At 40.7% G+C, this 14,784-nt stretch overlaps 1 protein-coding gene across 3 annotated transcripts in view; it reads left to right on the forward strand.

Moving 5' to 3' along the window:
- Positions 1-4,866: 4,866 nt before the first annotated feature.
- Positions 4,867-14,784, forward strand: part of SIAH1 (siah E3 ubiquitin protein ligase 1) — a 33,267-nt gene continuing 23,349 nt past the window's right edge. Inside the window, exon 1 of one of the 3 annotated variants that reach the window (XM_077831493.1) lies at positions 4,867-4,994. The gene's annotated coding sequence lies outside the window, so the exon portion shown is untranslated. Of the gene's footprint in view, positions 4,995-5,307; positions 5,553-14,784 lie in introns of those variants that run through there. The other 2 variants (XM_077831492.1, XM_077831494.1) reach the window with 2 other exon arrangements.

Genomic DNA, 14,784 nt, shown 5'->3' on the forward strand with positions numbered 1-14,784 from the left:
CTCTTTCTTCAATTGATGTATTGTATTACCTTCCACAATTCCACTTACTCATATCCTTCTCAAAGAAAGCATACATAAATTGTGTGTCATTCTGAACTTGATCTTTTAGGTGCTGAGTATTCTGGTCCCAATATAGCAAAGCACTTAGGATGGGATTTTCAGAAGTGCCTAAGGGAGTTAGGCACTCAATTCCTTTAGAGTCTTTTGAAAATCACACTCTTAAGCAAGTAATTAACTGTAAGCATGTGAGCAGTCCCATTAGCTTCAATGGTACTACTCATAAATTTAAAATTGAGCATGTGCCCATGTGCTTTGCTTGGTTGGGACTAGAGTGCGCAGAATCTGGCAGTATCAAACCTTGTATGAATGTTGAGAAAGGATGCTGGACTTCTGCCCTACCAGCTGGATTCAGCTACAAAATCTGAGCATCGATCTCTCCACCCACTGGCTACCATACTTCTCAGCCTCAAACAGTGAGAAATCTCAAGGCAGACCTGCCAAGTTTTACTCACTGTTGAGAAAAGATTAATTCATTTGTGCTTAATTTATGCCAGTTTTGAAAGTATTTGACTCTTGTAATGAAGGTCTTACAGTGTGTTTCATTGAGAGTTTCAAAATATCACTCCTCATTTTTTAAAATCACATGCATTTAAATTTTTACAGTGTGAATGAGCCTTGTCAAGTGTTTTAGCAATAACTAAATAAAAATTAATTGGAATGTTTTTGTTTTTTTAGCTAATTAAATACAAAATAATAATATCTGTAAGGAAGGGAATGTTGTCTAAAGATTAGAGAAAAAATGAGGGTCTATTCTCAGCATGACATTCTGCATGACCTTAGATAAATTAATTTGCTTCTCTGTGCCTTACTTTCCATTTGTAAAATGGAAACAATAAAATGTATCTAGTCTTAGGTTTACTGAACTGATTAATTATCATAAGGTGTTTTAAGGTGTTTGGAGATACTTAAACTAAAAGAACTATAAATACAAAACATCATATTTTTGGACAAGACTAAAAAACTATGATCTGTGAAACTAGGTATAAGGTGTGTAATTTTCTTCATAACACAATAACTTTAACTCTGACGCAAAATAAATATTATTTTTATCAGTAAACATAATCTCTGAATATAAAAACAGAAACCCTTATGAAAATTATATTTACCCACGAATGATACATATATAGATCACCTTAAACTGCAAGTCCACATACATATATAATATTAACAAAAATGGATTGTACTATACACTTTTCCTACTAAACAATATATATAAAATTACTCTCATGAAACAGCAATTACTAAAAAAATTACTAAAAGTTCTTACAGTCACAAAACATATTAACTGATATTCCCTTAAAAGTAAATATTTAGATAACATAATGCAAAAAAATGAAAGTAGTATAAAAAAATCAACAATCCATAGGTCAGGGATAAGGTTGCTGTGAAACAACAATGATTTTTCCTTCTTTCTTTAAAGGGGATCCTAATCAGCATTATAACAAGAGTGTGATCTCAAACCTGGGCCCTGATCTTGCAAACATTATGCATATGCTTAAGCAATAAGTGTTTGCAGGATCAGGAGCTTAACTATGGAAATGCTACCTCCTCCCAATAATAAGCCACATAGACCTCTGGAGCTGGGACTAGAATTCTGGTCCTTGATCTCCAGAAATACCAGCTTCTACCGTTGGAACTAAAGGAAGATCTCTTTTAGTTATCACCTATAGAAGGCTCCTTACAATCTTTCTAAATTTCAGCCAGCCAATAGAGCACAATGTGTTTATACATACAGCGACTGACTCTACTCCATGTCGAAATCAATGAAAAAAAAATCCCCAAAATCTTCGGACATCATGTTGATGCACAACTTGGCCCACAACTATCCACAACAAAAATAATAATTTTGCTTAATCGCAACCTATTTTCTTCAAGAATAGCTGATGTACATTTTCAAGGAGATTTAACTATATAGAAAACTTGGTTGGACAATAACAAGTCATTTTTGAGCTGGAGACAAAAAATGGTTCAGACAAAAGTCATATTTTCAGATCAGAGTAACTCAAAAAGTCTCATGAATTTCCTACAGATATTGCAGAAATACTCTCACCGTAGTCTTTAGATTAAATATGGTAATTTTTAGGCCAGAAGAATTTTCCATGCCAAAGTTATGAGGGTACTAAAATAGGCTTTATAAAGGAAGCTGTTGCAACCTTAACTATGGATGGGTATCCAGTGTACCACACTGTTTACATGGAAATATTTCATGACCACCATATAAATACAAGATTTGGAGAGAGAATGGTGTGTGCAAAGCATTCATATTTCAAAGAAGTTTATTTTTCTATTATACATCTTTAAGTAGCCTTGTTTACACAAGGCAGGACTCAAAAATTGTGATATTGAAACTGATTGCAAAATCCTGCATCACTAAAAGGTACCTTCAACTTAATCCCAAATGTGAATGTATAAGGGTGAGGTTTAGCAGATCTGACATAATAGCCGCATACAAAAATAAGTGCTTTCTGGCCACTGAAAGGAACAAGTAGGCTATTGAAAACCATCTGGCTAACAAATTAAAATAGACAACAGAAAACTGTCCAGTCATTAAGTGGTAAATCAAGAAACATCATTACAAATATACATATACAAACTGTATTAAAATAAAAAATATACATGGTTATCCTCTTCCAAACTTCTGAAAGACTTTAGCCAACATGGAGAATTGGGTCCTGATCCGCCAAGGGGCTTAAACACATGTGACTTTAAGCATGTGAATACTTACACTGACTTCATTAGGTTTACTCAGATGGTGAAAATTGTTATGCATGTGCTTAAGTGCTTTGCTGGACTGGGGCCTAAAGTGGATTATGTAAACTTGTAGTCACTAATGAGAAAGCTGGCATAAGATGAGAAACTGTGGCATTTTTTCCATAATCATGTGGGCCCTGATCCTGCCAGTGCTCATGCACATTTTTGACTTTGCACATGTGAGTAGTTTTTTGAAGTCAAGAGAATTCTTATGTGAATTAAATTAAGCTTGTGCATACATGCAAAATTAGGCCCATAGAAAGATACTGTTGAAGGGCCTGCTCCAGATGAAATCAGTAGGAATTTTACCATTGACTTAAATTAGAGAAAGACTAGACACTAAGACCCCTGTCCTGCAAGCATTTAAATACAAGCATAACTTTAGACATATGATTAGTTCCATTGAGCCAAAAGGGACTACTCAGATGTGTAAAGTTACTCACACGCTTGTTTGCAGGATTGGGGCCTAAGGCAGCAAAATGGAGAAGAAAGGTGTGACTATGTTTAGATGCAGGTGGAGATAATGCTAATACATGTACTATACATTGTTTGGCTTGAGCTACTTTTTCTCTTCCTTTTTTTCTATTTTGTCATCAAGTTAAAAATCACATTTCTGTCTGAAAATTTATCTACTATTGTTACAAGTAACACCAAAGATTACTATAAATGAAAAAGCAGGAGAAAAAAATAATTCATGTATTAGACAGCACTCTGTTTAAAGACCATTTCACTGTTTCAGTGAATGAGACAAGGGTCCTATGGAAAAATAGTATGTGATCATGTAATTACAGACTGTATCATGTTGCATATGCACAGAGGTGGCTGCATTAAGGTTGCATGGGCAATTTTAATTCTTGCATGTCCTAACTTTCAAGTGCTTGACTTTACAACCAAAATAATGTTCTTTTAACGTAAATTGTTGGATGTAGTTCTATAAGAGTTAAAGATTTTTTTTTTAAAGAAGTCACACATTCAGTAATGGACAGGTATTTCTTAAGTAGGGCCCTTTGTATTCCACAATGCCATGGATGCGCTATCCCCATGACAACTTCCAAATGCAGTTATATGCAATTATAAAATTTTTTTTTGCGTATTTAAAACTAAAATGTGGGAACACCATAAAATTGGTTTAGATTATATGCTACTCTTTACTTACAGTTACATTTGTGTAGTTAAATTGGTTTAGAAACTGATGTAGTTAAGTCAGTGCAACTCTTCGTGTTATACTCTTAAATCATTTTGAGCGTGGCTTATATTGGTTTAACTTAAGTCCATACAAGTGGATTGCATTGATTTAACTATATCGATTTCAAAACTGATTTAAATAAAACAGTACAACCTTTTTTGTGCATAAGATAAGGCATTAACGTAGGGCCTATGTCCTTTCCCTTTGTAAAGTCCTTAATTCTGTGGTCCCAGATTCATGCAGACCCCCACGTAAAGATTTGCTTGTGCAGATCTATTGCAGGATGAAGACCCTTGGCACAGGGATCTCTTAATGGATTTTCCACATCACACTTTGGAGTGCTATCATATAATTAGCAATTTAGAGCAACTAATATGTTTACAACTCATGAATGTTATGATAAATTTTTGCCTTAATAGAATTGAAAACCCAGGGTAAGCGTATCCAGTAAATGAAGGTGTAACTATAATGTGGGTAGGCATATCTGTGCTAGCTTTAATCTAGCTAGTACAGGTAATAATAGAAGTGAAGATGCGGTGGAACAAGCTTCAGCTCAGGCTACCCGCAGCAGTACAAGCCTGCCAGGGATATATTCAGGGTATGTATGTAGCCTGCATGACAATCACAGCTTCATTTGCTGTGTAGACGTACCTGATCACAGAAAACAAGTAAATAATTAAAGTGAGACTATAAAAGGTGCAGAACAAGTGCAGAGTCTGCAAGGGGGGCAGGGCTAGTGACCTGAAGTCATGCGGGACTCTCTGTGCACACCAGCACAGACGGCTCAGCACTTTTTGAGGCAAACTAATAATGGGTCACGTGGCTGTGATAAGAACCCAACGACGGGGGACACAGAACAGCCATTGTGTCAAGACACCGAGGGGCAGAAACAACTTTTCAGCCCCGCGTGGGATCTGACATGGTCCTGAGAGAGCTGGGCAGATGCAGAAGAGGTGACAAGGCTCCGCGGCCTAACAGGGGATAAAAAACAACACAGGTGGGGCAGGAGGGACCCCCTGGGAACTGAAGGGACCTGCTGTGGTCCCAGGTGCGCACTCGGCAGAGCTCTGGCTGACCCCTGTTTTGGGGGACGGGGGCTGTTGGGGACACGCGGTTCGGCGTGCTGGGGGAGCTGCCTGAGGTCCTGGCGGGCCCGAGTATTGGGGTGCCGCTGGAGTGACAAGGTGCCCGTGCTGACGGGCCCGCTGGGATCGCCGGCCCGCGATGAGGTCACCCGCGGGCTCCCGAGGCCTATGAGAAGCCGGCGGGCTGCGTGCGCGTGCGCGGAGGCCGCTACCGGGGTGCGCGCCTCCGCCGCCCGCGTCGGGAACTGGGAGCGCGCGTCGCTGGCGGACTGTGCATCGCGGCAGGCCGGCGCGCTCCCGTGCGTGGCGGTGTCTCCTCGGCCGGCGGGCGGGAGGGAAGGAGCGAGCGGTTGGTTTGTCGGGCCGGGCCCCAGCCGTGTCGGCGAGAGCCTCGTAGCGAGTCGCCCCGCAGCCGGGACGGTAAGGGGGAGCCAGGCCGCTTGCAGCGTGGTCCCGCCCAGCGCCCACAGGTGAGCGGGGAGGGAGACCGGGCGGCCCCTGAGGGGCAGGGATCTCTCGAGGCGGCGGCCTTCACCCCCCCTCAGTCCCCGCCCGGGCGGCCCCCGCGGAGGGCTGGTGGTCGCCGCGCCCGGGGGAGGCCCCGTCCGAGCCCCAGGGGCGGGAGAGTCGCTGCGGCTGCAGAGAAGACTCGGGACAAGGCCCCGCCGCGGCCTAAGCGCAGCCTCGGCGCCCGGCTTCCTCTTCCCGGGAGTAGCCAGCCCGCCGGGCCCCGGGCTCTAGCTGCGAGGGGCCAGGGGAGCCGCGGGCGCGGCGCTGAAGGGCGGGCGGGGGTCCCCCTTACAGCGCCAGGCCCCAGTCTCCGTGGCTGGGGGCAGCGAGCCCGTGTCGAGGTCGGCTCTCGGGTCCGGGGTCTGTGTGCCTGGGGAAGGCGAGCTCGCCTCTGTCACCAGTCCGAGGCAGCCTGGAGCTCGCCTGCTGGCTGCGGACGGAGGGGTTTGTTTTGAGGCCATGTGTGGGCCCTGGGGGCACGGTGGAGGCGCTGCTCCGCCTCCGGGGCTGCCCCTTTGTGAGCCCGGCCTCGTTGACTCGTGCTTTGTGTCTGTGCTGCTGGACTGGAGCCGAGTTCGGAGCTCGCAGCCGGCATGGCGAGGGTCGGCGGGGCCGCGGTGTGTCTGGGAGCCAGAGGGCTTGGGTGTGGGGGAGAGCTGCTAAGCCCTGTCTCAGGGGGTCTCAGTGAAACCAAAGGCTGGGGAGCCTCTGCCCCCTCCCATCACCTACTCCTCCATGGATCCCGATCACATGGGCTTCTGTGGAAGACAGGATCCTGGACTAGCTGGGCCAATGATCTGAACCCATATGGCAATTCCCGTGAGACCAAACGTCTCCATTCTCTTACCTCCACTGGGAGGAAGACAGAGGAGTTTTGCTCATCCTTTCCATCACTCTGCCCTTCCTTCCTGTGGTCCCAGCAACCCCAAGCCAGAGCGCCTCTGCTTTACTCTTCCATTTCTCCCCACTCCTCTACAGTTTAAATTAGCACTATCTAGTTTGCAGTGGTCTATCATTACTGTTTGTAGTAATGGACAAAATATAATAACCACTCATCAAACACAGAGGAAGAGAGTCCCCTCTTAGAGCAGTGTACAGATTAAAAATACAAAAACAAAAGGTGGGAGAACAGTTCCTTTGCATAATAGGCAAATGTCTTATGAATTACTTTGTCATTTATTTAAAGATAAAAATGCTAAACTGCTCTTCCAACACCCTCCTTCCACAATCCAGTCCTCTCTACCATATTCCCAGTTTCTGTACTTATCTCTTTCCTCCCCTGAGCAGTTCACTATAAGCTAAACAATGAAGTAGACTTAACTAGTTCCTTCTCTTTATCTCAGAAGTGGGGGCTCAGCAAGGTTTTAAATGAGGGTCATGGCTTTGTGGACTAGCAGCTCATGAAAGACATTCTGTACATTGGGTTCAACATGGAAGAAAGTATGGGAAGGGTCATGGGATAAGCAGAAAAATAGAGCAATGATGCTGGCTCTGTTGCTGGAGACGAAAGGCTTGGTGGAGCCTCTTCTCACCCCTAAATCTTTTAAACTGGGTCTAATGAGCTGAAGGTTTGAGGAATTTGACTTACATTCCTCTTAATGAAGCACTTGTCCAAAGAAATAGCGAAGGAGTACCTTCTAAGATCTATAAATTACTATACAGTCATTTGGGAGTAATATGGATCTTTATGAGGAAGTGGTTTAGTTAATTATAAAACAAATTTAGAGAATACATTTAACAGATAAGTCAAAGTAACTTTAGTTTTGCAACCTATTTTATGCTGATCTCTTGATGTGGAAACTGAACTAATTGTATCAATAAGATAATTGAATTAATCTGGATGTAAACTAATGTTCTTATCCATGACTAAAAGGGACTGCATCAGTTCTCTTTAACTTGAGCTAGTGGACAGTAGCAATCAATCTTAAAATTTAGAGCAACGCTATCATGTAGTTCAGGCCCAAAATTTAGGGATTTATTGGCCACACTATGTATTATAGTGGTTTTCTTTTTGGAATTTTGCTAAAAAAATGAGGACCAGAAAGAGAGATTCGGATAAGTGAGAAGGTGGTTACAAACAAAACTGAAAATTAGTCAGTTCTGATTGTCAAATCTAAATGAAAACATAACCTGATGTAGGTTAAACTTCTGTCTTTTAAAAAAAAGAAAAGGAGTACTTGTGGCACCTTAGAGACTAACCAATTTATTTGAGCATGAGCTTTCGTGAGCTACAGCTCACTTCATCAGATGCATACCGTGGAAACTGCAGCAGACTTTATATATACACAGAGAATATGAAACAATTATCTCCTCCCACCCCACTGTCCTGCTGGTAATAGCTTATCTAAAGTAATCGTCAGGTTAGGCCATTTCCAGCACAAATCCAGGTTTTCTCACGTTAAGGTTTCTTAGTAACAAAGGTAAAGACATGTCAATGTCTTGTACAGTGACCCCTTTCAAGCAATTTTCTTTGATTCTCAGATTGTAAACTTCTGAGGTATACATGCAACTTTTATCTTTAAAGAAATGTTGTTCACTTGTATATTTCTGTGAGGGTCTTAACTGGGTGCAGCCAAATGATCTCCCCAGCATATACTATATTACAACACAATCAGTAGAATACATGCCACACAAACAACACTGGGTAGTAATATTTTCAGGTAATAGCACAGGTTTACCTGATCTGTCATTCCATTAGCACACATTTCTCAGTGGCAGAAGAGCTTTTAATTCAGTGATTTGGGGCATTTCATATCTTATTGAAATTTACCTAGTAATATGCTGTCAACATTTTAGAAGTGTTAGTGTAAAACAAACAGCTTGACTGCCAAAATAGCACTGATACATAATTTGCTCTTTTATAGTGCCTTATCTGTAGTAACTCCTGAATTCTAATCCAGACTGTGCACTGATTTTCTGTATGGCTTTGGGCAAGTCATTTCAACTGCATGCCTCATTACCATTATCTATAAAATGGGGATTCTTAACCATCTCACTATGATGTTGTGAGGGCTGGTTAATATTACTAAAGTGCTTTTATCATATAAAGAGCTAGATAAGTACAATTAACCCTGGATACATGCACTTTGTTTTCTTGTGAGTGGTAGTGTAGGTAGGGGAGAGGGTGTAGGTCTGTGGTGGTATCACAGTGCTGAGAATTGAATATTGAATTTCAAGTTACTTCATTTCCCCAGTGAAAAATTGTTTAGTGTCAAAACTGCAGAATCTAGCTCACTTTGTTTTTCTATATCTGGAATTGTATCAAACATTTACAGTACTACATATTTCCATGTTGTAAAACTGGTGCAAAATATATGTAGGCAAGTACATTTTAAAACAATAGCTGACAATTTCCTCCTTTTGTGTGTCTGACCTGAGGTCAGAATTCTGTATATTTTTCTGTATTAGTTGATGGCCATGTGAACACACAGCAAAGCAAGCAGATTGCAGCACCTTGCATTACTTAAGCTATTGGTGATGTCATCTGCTCTTGAAAGACAACAGAACTTTGAACTTCGGTCTTTGGTGTTGGCAAGTACTGTATAAAGCCTTTCAATTCACCTTTAAAGGTCTGCTCTGGCATTTGTGCATTATACTCAGTAAATTTTACGATTATACAAGGGATCCTAAATCAGACCCTAATACTGCAGTATGTGACTGCAACAGATTTTCAAATTAGTCAGTTTAAGTGTTGGGTTTTGAACACTGTGCACTCTAAACTGTGGATATTCTGAAAGGGAAGAATGTTTGAGTGGCATTTACATACTGTTTATGATAGGTTTCAGAGTAGCAGCTGTGTTAGTCTGTATCCACAAAAGGAACAGGAGTACTTGTGGCACTTTAGAGACTAACAGATTCATTTGGGCATAAGCTTTCGTGGGCTACAGCCCACTTCATCGGATGCATAGAAGGGAACACATATTAAGATTTTTTATATATATATATATATACACACATACAGAGAAGGTGGAAGTTGCCATATAAACTGTAAGAGGCTAATTAATTAAGATGAGCTATTATCAGCTGGAGAAAAAACTTTTGTAGTGATAATTGAGATGGCCCATTTAGACAGTTGACAAGAAGGTGTGAGGATAGTTAACATAGGGAAATACATTCAATATGTGTAATGACCCAGCCACTCCCAGTCTCTATTCAAACCCAAGGGAATGGTATCTAGTTTGCATATTAATTTAAGCTCCGCAATTTCTAAATGGGCCATCTTGATAATCACTACAAAAGTTTTTTTTTCTCCTGCTGATAATAGCTCATCTTACTTAATTAGCCTCTTACAGTTTGTATGGCAACTTCCACATTCTCTGAATGTGTGTGTATGTATGTGTATATATATCTTCTTACTGTATGTTCCATTCTGTGCATCTGATGAAGTGGGCTGTAGTCCCACGAAAGCTCATGCTCTAATAAATTTGTTAGTCTCTAAGGTGCCACAAGTACTCCTGTTCTTTTTACTGTTTATGATGTATTTTCAAACAGCTGCATTCAGAAGAGGGCCTTCAGATTTATGAAGGAAATGTCCGTGTTAAGTGTGGTTAATGTACAGGCTCTCTAGAGTGTTAAATGATTTTTATTTACAAGGATGATTTTTAAAACTTGCTATTGAATTGTAAAGGGGAAAAAAACTTCAGAGTAAATTACTTTAACGTAATTTCCTGTGGATGGTGCCTCGCTTGATAATGTAGGTATGTTAAAATGCTTATCTTTATTGTTCCTGTTTACTATAAATCACAATCTTTGTTTCTGTATTTAGAGGAAGGTCTCTATTAGCTTTACTATGGTAAGCTCCTTTTTTATAAATCTCATTAAAATTTGCTGTAGGGTGAAACTTGATATACGATCTTGGTTTGAAAGGGAATTTTAAAATTTATCAGCATTTGTGTGCTTTGTCTGTTTTTATCGCTCAAATAGCATAACTTTTAAAGTGCAATGCTTAATCATTATTCTCTATTAATAGATTAACGTTTTGAAAAGGTAGAATAGTGAAGTTTGTAGTCTTTTACACGTTATTGCCCACTGGGGGAGGAAGCTATGGTCATTCAATCAGTGCAATGAACCTCAAATTAAATGTTTGCTTAGGCCTTGAGATGGTAGATTGTCATGGCTTCATTGTTCCTTTCCTATTTAGTAAAACATTCTGATTTATATTTTCCCCAAATGGTTGCAGTCTGCAATCTTTTGAGAAACATGACATTAGGAAAGTTTACAAAAATGAAGATTTTTAAAAAGTGCTAATAAGAATAATCAGGAACAAACTAACACATGCAAATGTATTGTGGCGATGTTTTTCCATAGGTACACTTGAAATTTGATGTATAACTTGTTACTAAGGCCTTGGTCTTGCCATGAATTCTGTGTGAGTGGAGGAGCCCCATTAACTTCAGTGGAGTTCTGCACAGGGATACACCTGCATAGAATTCGATTTAAGATTGGGGGCAGATTCCTTGTCTAAACACAAGCTGCACTAGTTTAAATCCATTTAAAAGTCAGTTTTAGTTAAGCAAGTGCAACTTTGGTGCGTAGACAGGGCCCTAATATTTTCTTTTTACCCTCATCCTTAAAGTATGATTCTTTTCTGATAAGTAGCTGTAAAAATGGCATCTTATTCAATAGTTTTGCTCTTTGTATCTATTCAGAGACACACCTGCTTATTTTTAGTTACCAAAATATGATTTTAAAACTTTTTATTCCTTATAGCACTACAGACCCAACATAGGTGAGAGCTGGATTCTGTTCCTTCTTGTGCATCAACATAATTGTTTATAACAGTGTTTTTCAACCTTTTTTCATTTGTAGACCCCTAAACACTTCAAATGGAGGTGCAGACCCCTTTGGAAATTTTAGACAATCTGTGGACCTCCACGGGTCTGCAGACCACAGGTTGAAAACCAGTGTTCTTTTTTAATAGCAACCTTTTGAGGACCCCTTAGACATAGTCTGTGGACCTCACGTTTAAAACCATGGGTTTATAGCATTCTAATCACTTATATCTGTGCAACATTGATGGCAATGGGGTTACACAAAATGAATATTGGTTACACAGGTGTGACTGAGGGGATAGTTTGGCTTGCAGAACAGGTGGAGTTCATAGGGCTGACAGAAGAAACGTTGTTTTACTTGTAAAGTGAGCATGTTTGGTACATGACTGATGCCATTTTCAGTCACTTTTGAGTGCAAAACTTCCAAGTAAATTGTAATGTCCTCATAATTACAAAAAAAACCCAACATCAAACCCCCCTCCTGCACCTCCAACTGTTAAAACATCTTTTTAGGTTGCAAAGTCAAGGACTCGGAAGTTAGAAAATGCAGAATTTATGATGCTAGTACAACCTTAATTCTATCAGTTTTCCTGAGCAATGGAAGAGAGAAGTGAAATGGTGATTTTTAGCAGTTTATAATTTGGCTAAATCTGAACAAAATATCCTGGGACAAAGCCTTTGGGTTAGAGAAGAGTATTTTCTTTCTCCTCGCTGAATTTGAAAGGCCAGCCTCATACAATGGAACCTGTTCTTAGAACTTCACAAAAAAGGTCACAAGAATCTTTGAAAAGTGTTAGCCTTCATATAGAGGTTGCTACCAGCACTCCCTAAAATAAAGATGGTAAATTTCCAGACCTGTAGTCTGAAGTTTTTTATCGTCAGGGCAGATACAAGACAGTTGATGAGGGAGGGTATTGTAAACTTCTTCCAGTTTTCCTCATCCATGACTTAGAGAGACCATTATTAGGCCTGACTATAGTTCAGCGCTCATGTCCATTTGGATGTTAAGGAGTACTTGTGGCACCTTAGTGACTAACAAATTTATTTGAGCATAAGCTTTCGTGAGCTACAGCTGTAGCTCATGAAAGCTTATGCTCAAATAAATTTGTTAGTCTCTAAGGTGCCACAAGTCCTCCTTTCCTTTTTGTGAATACAGACTAACACGGCTGCTACTCTGAAACCTGTCATTTGGATGTTAGTTTCTCTTCTGGGCAAGTGGAATGCTTGTCAGCAACAATTATATTGTGGAAATGGTTTACTTTAACAATAGGACTGAGACTACCAACTCACTTTGCATAGGCCATCAGACAGCAGTGACTTTTGGTTACTACCAAACTGGGCTAGATTTGAATACATGATCTAAAATGGTTAGTGTTTCAGTGTTCTCATTACCAATATCCTGAGCCTTCAGTTCCTCGTAACTCTGTTTCTATCTTGTGTACTTACTGTAGTACTGAGCATTTTGTATCACTAATATATTTGAACATCCCTGTGAGGCAGGCAGTACTATTATCTCCAATTTTCAGATGGAGAGCTGAGGCACACTTACTTGCCCAAGGTCACACAGAAAATTTGTGGGCGAGTAGGGACCTGAAGCCAGGTTTCCCAAGTCCCAGGCTAGCACCCTAAAGACTGGACCATCCTTGCCAATGGTCTTACAATTTTTTTAGGTTTCAAGGAATCCTGAAACTTTGTGTGTAATGTGGTTGTCTAAGGAGCCAACAATCCAGGCTGTTTTTGCTTGTTGTACCTCAGGGTGATATTCTTGGCTAAAGAGCACGAAAGCAGTCCTTATTTATGAGGTAAAGCCCCATTTATTTTAACGCATATAGTTCATAAAAAGCATGCTCTACAGGCCAGTAGGAACTAGAAGCAATGCAAAAACAGCACATTTAGTACTAGTGAGCAGAAAATCAGGGAGAGTTACTTGTAAGTAATCTCTTCTGAGTTAAAGAACAGCACTGATGTATATGTAGAAAGTGTTAAGAAATTAAATGCTTAGGAATTTAAGATGATCAGGGATGTAGGAATACCAATAAACTCTTATGGAAAGAGCATATATCATAATGAATTGAGACCACTTCAGTGCTCTTTTGTTTTACCTGTAGCATATCAGCAAGATATAAATAGTCTAGTATTTAATTTAATGGAGAATAAACAAACACTCCACATCAAATTCCAAAACTTCTTTCATCTATTTAAAATACATGTTTTAAAATGTTCCAGCAGCTTCAAAATGACCATTTTAAATGTGGGCTTGCATCTTGTTCTTACGTCACTCTGTGATTCATCACTCTGTCCTTCAGGGACACGTTACAATTAAAATAAGGAACACACAGGTTTTTGCAAAGGAACTATTTATACACACGTGTTCTTTTTGAAAGCAGAAGAGTTACAGATCTATAGAAAAAATAACAAACACTTGGCTCCATCAGTTTCCTTACCAGTCCTGGGAGTCTTTTGGTCAGAGGTCTGTCTTCATTCAGGCTAGGTGGAGAGTTCCTTGAGCCACGTTAGCCTTTGTCAGTATGATCCTCCAGGTTTTTAGGAGTGGGCCACTGTAGTCCTAAGTTGATAATTGTGGCCGCCTGGTAGCAATACTTGTGTTTTTGGATTGCTGCTTTTCTATCATGAAGCACTCCCATATAAAGGGGGAATAAAAAGTAAGATCTCTGTCATAACCTGGCCTAGTTCCATTCCCTCTAAACAAATACCAGCCTGTTGTGAGGGATCCAACTGCTGAGTCCCATGTGCTGCTAAGCTCCCTGGGTCTGGGTAGTGACTTATGACTATTCTTAATTCCGGGATACTCAGGTACATGTTGCTGGTCTGATAACCTGTCTTGGCAGTGGAGACTCTGCAGTCTAGCTGCCTAGATCCTGAAACCAGTGCTTCAGCCCTCATGTGTTTATGCATACTCTCACAAGAGCTCCACCCTTGTGGTTTAATGCTTAATAGATCTTTGACAGATAAAATAAGGAACATAGGCTTTGTACCAGAACTTAACCATACACACACTCTTCACTTTTTGGCTACATCTACACTTCACACCTGTGGCAGTGGCATGTAGTTTACCTGTAGCTACACATCACAGCAAAAAGAATACTGTGTCCACACTGCTGTGTGTAGCTCCATGTATCAGTGAGAGGCTGCAGAAGGTAGTCAATTGGGAAAGGCTTCAGCAGCTCCTCACTGCTGGAACGTTTCATTGCAGCGAGAAAAGGCTCTGATGCGGGGAGGCCTTTCCCAAGTGCCTCCCCATTTCTTTCACCTTTTTTCCACTGTCTGAGTCATTCTCTGTGGTGTGGAAGAGTTTCAGCAGTGTGGACGCAGTGTAGCTGGGGTAGCATGGCTTAGGCGAGTCAAGAATCATATCACACTTCAGATGTGTCTTTGCTCATCTAACCCTTGCCTCACAGTC

The sequence above is a fragment of the Eretmochelys imbricata genome, chromosome 12 (assembly GCF_965152235.1).
Source record: "Eretmochelys imbricata isolate rEreImb1 chromosome 12, rEreImb1.hap1, whole genome shotgun sequence".
Classification (NCBI taxonomy): domain Eukaryota; kingdom Metazoa; phylum Chordata; order Testudines; family Cheloniidae; genus Eretmochelys; species Eretmochelys imbricata.